The 8366-nt window shown below is 44.2% G+C and overlaps 1 non-coding gene across 1 annotated transcript; it reads left to right on the top strand.

Moving 5' to 3' along the window:
* The first annotated feature begins 8043 nt into the window (after positions 1-8043).
* On the top strand, positions 8044-8161 carry LOC124791110. The gene has a single exon (XR_007016538.1). It is a non-coding gene; the product is annotated as a U5 spliceosomal RNA (small nuclear RNA).
* Positions 8162-8366: the final 205 nt, after the last annotated feature.

Raw genomic sequence — 8366 nt, forward strand, 5'->3', positions numbered from 1 at the left:
CCAGTATAGTAGAGAGAGACGAGCAACAATATGGACATCATGTGTTAGAACTTATGTCAGGTTTACCCTTTGAAAAGATATGAGGAAAACCATCGCTACAGATTCTCAGGGCTGTCTAAGACGCAAGCCCAAAGTAAATAACGACGTAGACTCTGCAAACGAGGCCCTTATCCTGCTGCCCTCAGGGAGTGAAACTTTCACGATGGGTGATCAGCTCACACCCTTTGGGGAACATACAGTGTGGTTATGATTAAACGTCCGCTACTTGAGCGGGAAACTATTTACGTATGGGCATCCAACTGTGTAGGAATAATGTTCAGACTGCGCGGTGAATGTTTTGCGTTGTTAGTAGTGTTAGTGTCATGATTTGCCGTTAGTTGCCGGCACTGATGCGAGAAGTAGTGTTGAAACACAAGCATCAGTGTGCAATACAGTCGCAGACACTCAAAAAAGATACAGGGTAACAATGATTGAACTATATGAAATAAAATCGTCATAACCTCTGAACGGTTTGCGTTAGGACGTTCAAACTGCACGGTTGGCCGCAGGGCGTGATGGGAATTAGTATGCGCATTCACTGTTTCGTTTAGCGACGAAGCCCACTTTCATTTGGATGGGTTCGTCAATAAGCAATATTGGCACATTTAAGGGATTGAGAATCCGCATTTCGCGATCAAGAAGTCTCTTCACCCGCAACGGGTGACTGTATGGTGTTAAATGTCCAGTCACGGAATATTCGATGGGATATTCCTTGATGGCGCGATGACTACCGAACGGTACGTGAAGGTTTTGGAAGATGATTTCACCCCCATTATCCAAAGCGACCCTGATTTCGACAAGATGTGGTGCATGCAAGACGAAGCTCGATCCCACCGAAGCAGGAGAGTGTTTCATGTCCTGGAGGAGCACTTTGAGGACCGCATTCTGCCTCTGGGGTACACAGAGGGTACTGGCATGAGTTTCGATTGGCCACCATATTCTCCGTATCTCAACACATGCGACTCCTTTTTGTGGGGATTTAGTAAACACAAAGTGTACGGCAAAACCCCAAAACAATTGCTGAACTGAAAACATTCATTCAGGAGGTCATCGACAGCATCGATATTCCGCCACTTCAGCGGGTCATGCAGAATTTCTACATTCTTCAGCGCCACATCATCGCCAATGATGGCAGGCATATCGAAGTTGTCATAACCTAAATCTGAATATCTATAGTGACTTTAGATGTTGAATAAAGTGTGTGCAAGCCGTAGTTTGCAACTAATTTAAGTTTTTTTTCATAAAGTTCAATAATTGTCACCCTGTACGTCTGGGAAAGGTTGTCAGCGCTCTACCCGCCGGCCGCTGTGGCCGAGCGGTTCTAGGCGCTACAGTCCGAAACCGCACTGCTGCTACGGTCCAGGTTCGAATCCTGCCTGGGACATGGATGTGTGTGGTGTCTGTAGATTAGTTAGGTTTAAGTAGTTCTAAGTATAGGTGACTGATGACCTCAGAAGTTACGTCCCATAGTGCTCAGAGCCATTTGCAACCAATCTACGATCTGTGTCACGACAGCTGAACATTCCATGGTCCGTTGTTCGAAACGTGCTGCGAACGATTGTGAAACGTTATCTCTAGTGCGGTTGTAGGCTGTCGTGGATGCAAAATAGTTTAAATGGCTCTAAGCACTATGGGACTTAACATCTGAGGTCATAAGTCCCCTAGACGTGGAACTACTTAAACCTAACTAACCTAAGGACATCACACACATCCATGCCCGAGGCAGGATTCGAACGTATGACAGTAGCAGTCGCGTGGTTCCGGACTGAAGCGCCTAGAACCGCTCGATCACAGCATCCGGCTGTCGGAGATGCAGATGGTCGTCAAATTGAGCAATGTTCCTGATGTGGAACTTAAACATGGTACACAATTAACAAATTTTATCCTCTCCTGTGTAAAGTGTGTGTTTATTTTTTTTGAATAGTTTGTTCGTTATTTGTCTTCCGCAGGTCTTTACAAATGTTCCCACAAAGTTTCATTGCCCAACGATCACTAGCTTTTCAAGGTGGCCCTCTCAAGTATCGGAAGTCTAATTATGACAACCCTGCATTTCCGAAAAGTTAAAAACCTTCGCAGCATGTGTATCGAGTCTCATGACAGAAATGTGAGTAGAATCGGAAACCGAAAATCTCATGTCTGGTATTTCTTCCTTAGCTTGCAGCTAGGCCTTGTATGTTGCAGGTCCATAAAGACAGAAACTGCTTCCCTCTGGGATTCAGAAATTTCAACTTTAAACGCGTCCGGCTCAGCCAGCGATTTGAATTCATCAGAGCAACTACAAAATGTCCAGACGCTTCAAATTTTTTGTAATGTTTTAGTGTACGCATTCCCCATGTGAGTCTTCTGTATTCATGATATACGAGATTGAGAGACTTTGCAAGCATGTTGCTTTGATGATTGTTAGTTTTTTTTCTTAATATAAAGTTTTCTCATATTTAGAATTCATCATTATGATTACATTTTTTATAAGAGGAGCAAGATACACTTAATTACATGCTCTTGACCTGCTCGTTGTAAATTTTAAGAATGTACTAAGTGTCTCCTTCCTCATAGTAATATTGGTGGTCGTCAGGCTGCCTTCAGAAGCCACATTTAGGCTACAGTTTCGCTGGTGCACATCACCAGGACACCTAGCTGGCTTAGATAAAGAAATCCTCTGCGCATTGGACGACCTCACAGGTGCATTTGACTCGCGACACCAGCTTGGTCACTAGATTCTATGTCTTTAGCGTATATTACAAGACATTTAACAATTTATGTGAAAGACATAAATCAAATATTTGAAAATGGCGTAAAAGGCCGAAACATGGGCTGTACTTAACTAAACAATAAAAGAGTCAAATGGTGGTGAGTTTCTTTAAAAAATATTGTAAGACTGTTGCTCAGAAACATAAAAAAAATTGGTCATTAGCGTAGCATGCAGCTACGCGCTTGTGTCTACTTACGAGTGGGGCAAGCACAGGCGCACAGCGGTTAGGCGCGAGGAGCACAGGTGTTCAAATGGCTCTGAGCACTATGGGACTTAACATCTGTGGTCATCAGTCCCCTAGAACTTAGAACTACCTAAATCTAACTAACCTAAGGACATCACACTCATCCATGCCCGAGGCAGGATTCGAACCTGCGACCGTAGTGGTTTCGCGGTTCCAGACTGAAGCGCCTAGAACCACACGGCCACACCGGCCGGCGGAGCACAGGTGTAAAACGCACCGCAAGACGTTCTCAGACAGCTCAACTTGCCGTCGTAGGTCAACGATCCTGATCGCAGTGTGCTGAAGTGTGAATGGGAATTTGGATTGAGGACGGAGGCATGCAAGGGACGTCCGTGCAGTTGTGCAAAGCAACAGTGCCAGGATGGCGTAGTGATCAACGCATCTGCGTAGTGAGCAGCAAACCTGGGTTCGAATCCCGACCTTGGCACAAATTTTCATTCGTCGCTTCAGTCTGCATAAGCACATCACAGATCTTTGTGACTTGAAAAGGTCTCCGAAACCATATAGTTTAATTTGATTAAGCACATTTGTCTCTGTTTCAGGCAGGATCTCCCATTTCGTTCGATGCTGAGGTGCTATTCCAGTACAGTTGGAGGTCGTCTATAGTGCTATTAGTGTTTATGGGGAATACGAAATGGACTGAGGCGTGACTGGGAATTTGGATTGAGGAGAGAGTCGTGATAGGAAAGTTCGTACAGTTGTGCAAAGCCAGGGTGGTGTAGTGGTTAGCGCATTTGCCCAGTGAGCAGGGAACCCAGGTTCGAATCTCGGACATAAACGAATTTTCATTCTAAATAAACCGAGCCAGGAAGAGAGCCAGTGCACGTGTAAGCTGCAACGATGTTCACCTGGGGGCCTGATAGCTGTCAGAGAGACTAGGACACGAGTAAAAATGGCAAATGCAGAGAGGAAGATGAGTGAGCACTTCATTGTGAAGAAGCCTGTGCAACAGTGTATTGCTGAAAACTACTAGCAACGCACCCATGACTGCGCTGTAAAAGAGCTTAAACTGCATCTGCATTCGTTGGTGTCTAATTGTGTTCTGCGAAGTATACTTAAAACCGCGGATGCATGCAAAGCCCGTGCGTAAAGAAGGCCGTCTGAAAGTGCGGATATAATTAGCTACAGTCGTTAAGTAACTGCTCCCAGCGAACTAATTGCGGAAGTGAACGTGCAGTTTTCGCACTTGCAAAAAGGAAAAAAATGGCTTGTATAATATTTATACGTGTGCAACCGACGAAGACGTGCAGGAAGCGCCATTTTAGCGCAACCTGCCGCGCGTGGAAGTCTTTGCAGCGTAGCGGTGTACTCTTGAGCGGCACTAAGCAGCTCACGGAATCCTCTTTCTGTCGTTCCGCCACGGTAAACGCTTGGTGCCGGCGTTGTTGTACTGAACTACAGCAAGTAACAAACGATTTTGTAATTCTACTGTTTTTTTTTTATTTTCTGTCTTAGGTGCGTTCACATTTATGTTAATTGATTCTATTTTCGAAAGTTTTTTCTTCGTTTTCGAACCATTACCTTAGCACAGCTCAACCTTATTAGCTCCACGACCCCCCCCACCCCCCAAATAGTAAATATAAATGAAGTTAATATTACGCAATCCCCTTCAACACTCAGAGGAATAACAACAGTAAGCCTTAATATTACTAACTGAAATTTGATTGTAATTATAAATGTAAAAAAATTTGGTATTTTACAATTACATATATAATCACGCATATAATCACATTCACGTGAAAACGGTTTGTCAGAGAGATGGGTACTGAATCGTTTTAGTGAAAACGCTATTGTCGCTGCTAAGTTAACCAGTTGAGATTCACGGCCAGCTCATCGAAATGTCTGCCGACAAAATGCTACAACTGCAATTTACATCTGAAGATTTAAATTCGTTTTGGCTTGCTGTTCGAAATGAATATCGAAACATAGTCATAGGAGTATTGAAAATGTTAATCTCTTTCGTCGCGGCCCATGTCGGGGAAAACGGTTTGTCGTCTGTGGTTGCGGCAAAAACTAAGTACAGGAATCGTTTTTTATCATTCGAAAACAATTTGCTTTTGTATGTTTCTGACGTATCCACGTATGGAGAAACTTTTAAATGAAAAACAAGTGCAACAATCACATTAATTTTTTTCTTTACATTTGTATTTATAGTAAGTAAAATGTTTATAATAACTGATTTTTTCTCATAGAGTGATTTCATTATTATTTAGGCTATTTCGCGCCCCCCTCCTTTAATATCACAAACTTGAGAAACGATGCCGAGAAGCGATGTCGGAGCATGCGTCAGCGTAGTTGCGCACAGCAAGCACTTTCGGTTGAATTGGATCCTGGCACAATTCTTAGTCAGATGTATCCTTTTCTTCACGGAGGCACGAGCAACCTGTATTGTCTCACATGACACGTATTTATTGAATTCCAACAGCGCATTGGCTAAAGGACCAGAAGCTTTATTTAATCTTACTATTTCTTTGACTTTCTATCTTAGTTGCTTTCACGTGTGAATAATTTTTTTGAGACGTAGTTCGTCTTGCTTTCCTGGCTGTCATTGGACAAGGACAGTGCTGACACGCTCATAACAAAAATATCACATACTGACAGCACTGAAGTTTTGGGTGCGAAACTTTTTATAATAAATACATGATACACCACAGACGTGCACAAGTAACTTCATACAGCATTCATTTACCGGAAACCCCGATATGAGTAATCATTCCCTGATGTTAAGGCCAAACGTCAAAATACAGGACTTAGTAGAAATGGAACAAGATTATTTTCTACATAAAATTATTTCGAAATATTTCGACGCAGCTGCGAAGAATGAGATTATAAGTTGTGTGACGTTCTTAAATCAAAGTAAATTTGCAAAACGGAGACCTGTTTGTGTATGATAGAGTTTCTCTTGGAGGCGTAGTTATATGTTGCGTGTTCAAGCGCAGATTTTCTCGTTTTGCCCTCACAGGATGACAGAGGCTGTTTGAAATATTACACGATAAAATGCCAGGCTACAGAATTCTTTTATTATACACGCAAATAGCTGCATTGCTGTAAATAGTCTTCACGAGTTGACGTTGTGCAAATTCCACAATATTTCCTTGGAGCCACTGTCCGACATCTTCAGGTGGTTGAAACTTGCTGGTGGGTACGTACGACTGACGGTATCGGCACGACGACGCCCGTGTCTATAGAACACGCGCGCGAAGAATGAGCAGGCGCGGAAAACACGCACGCGCAATGATTTGCAGATACGTGGCGCCAAACTGAAACACCCTCTGCCGAAAATGTCAGAGCGGTTCTCCTGCGCGTGCGCTGTACATTACGTTTACTAACAGTCACTCACTGAAAGACGACATTAGACCAATGTTATGACGGGTCTGTTATCGAAAAAATATTGATTTTCTCGTCGTTATTTAATAGCAGCCAATGCAGGGTGCAGCGTGTGCTCTGTCGAAGTCATCCCTGATGACGAGATCAGCTATACAGATATGTGTTGATTCCGTAATGACGCAATACCAGAAAGATAATACCGGGGATGAAACTTCCGCCTTTTCATAATTCATGCGATGTCCTGTACTCAGTGTTCTGCAATTTCCGACTTTTCCGGTTTGTGTAGGCGTGTATGAAAAAAATTGTTCAAATGGCTCTGAGCATTCTGGGACTGAACTTCTGAGGTCATCAGTCCCCTAGAACTTAGAACTACTTAAACCTAATTGACCTAAGGACACCACACACATCCATGCCAAAGGCAGGATTCGAACCTGCGACCGTACCGGTCACGCGGTTCCAGACTGTAGCGCCTAGAACCGCTCGGTCACTCCGGCCGGCGGCGTGTATGACCCTGATGTTCATCGCAGCGTTACTGTACTGTGCGACATGTCTGGCCTATATATACCTCTCCACGCTGACAAGGAATCTTGTACACACCGCGACTCCTCAGGCCAAGATCGTCCTTAATCGAACCCAACAGGTTCAAATGGCTCTGAGCACTATGGGACTTCTTTCTGTGCGGATGCACACATTTTCCTCTAACTCTTACAGGACTTGGTAAGAATTTCTTCCACGAGTGATGAGTGTGTTGGGGTGGGACACAACGAATGTAGTGTGCGGACGTACAAGAGGAGAGTATGGGTCTCGCGGGATGCGAGCGCGAGATAGTCCCTGCAGTAGCGCTATCCTCTGTGCCCTCGGTGGCCAGTGGATAGAGCGTCTGCCATATAACCAGGAGATCCCGGATTCGAGTCCCGGTCGGGGCACACATTTTCACCTGCCCCAGTTGATATATATCAATGCCCGTTAGCAGCTGAAGGTATTAATATAATTCTAATTTCGTTCTAGACGGCTGCAGGTCATCAATATCATATTCATATAAGCATACTGAAGAGAATGGGTCAACGTGATAGAAGTGCAACTATTTCGCAAATTGTTGCAGATTTCAAGGCTGGGCCATCAACAAGTGTCAGCGTGCGATCCATTCAACGAAACATCATCGACATGGGCTTTGGGAGCCAAAGGCTCACTCGTGTACCCTTGATGACTGCACGAGACAAAGCTTTACGCCTCGCCTGCGCCCGTCAACAACCGACATTGGACTATTGATGACTGGAAATATGAAACATGTTGCCTGGTCGAACGAGTCTCGTTTCAAATTGTATCGAGCGGATGGACGTGTACGGGTATGGAGACAACGTCATGAATCCATGAACCCTGATTTTGAGCAGGGGGCTGTTCAAGCTGGTGGAGGCTATGTGATGGTGTGGGGCGTGTGCAGTTGGAGTGGTATGGGACCCCTGATACGTCTGTATACGACTCTGACAGGTGGCACGTACGTAAGCATCCTGTCTGATCATGAGCATCCATTCATGTTCATTGTGGATTTCGACGGACTTGGGCAATTCTATCAGGAAAATGCGTCACCCCACACGTCCAGAATTGCTACAGAGTGGCTCCAGGAACACTCCTTTTAGTTTAAAAACTTGCGCTGGCCACAAAATTTCGAGACATGAACATTATTGAGCTCTGGTTTGCCTTCAAATGAATAAATCTTTCGCCTTTTACTAAAGAATTCCGTGGAGGGGAACACTAAATGATCTTTTTATAAATTTTTCATAGTGCTGTGCTGTTGTGGAGCGTTAAAAAAAAGATGAGTATGTGCTAAGAAAGATCGTAAGAGATGGAAAAGAGCCACCGTGGTACAACAACCAAGTTAGAAAACTGCTGCGGAAGCAAAGGGAACTTCACAACAAACATATACATAGCCAAAGCCTTGCAGACAAACAAAAATTACGCGAAGCGAAATGTAGTGTGAGGAGGGCTATGCGAGAGGTGTTCAATGAA

The sequence above is a fragment of the Schistocerca piceifrons genome, chromosome 3 (assembly GCF_021461385.2).
Source record: "Schistocerca piceifrons isolate TAMUIC-IGC-003096 chromosome 3, iqSchPice1.1, whole genome shotgun sequence".
In the NCBI taxonomy this organism is placed as follows: domain Eukaryota; kingdom Metazoa; phylum Arthropoda; class Insecta; order Orthoptera; family Acrididae; genus Schistocerca; species Schistocerca piceifrons.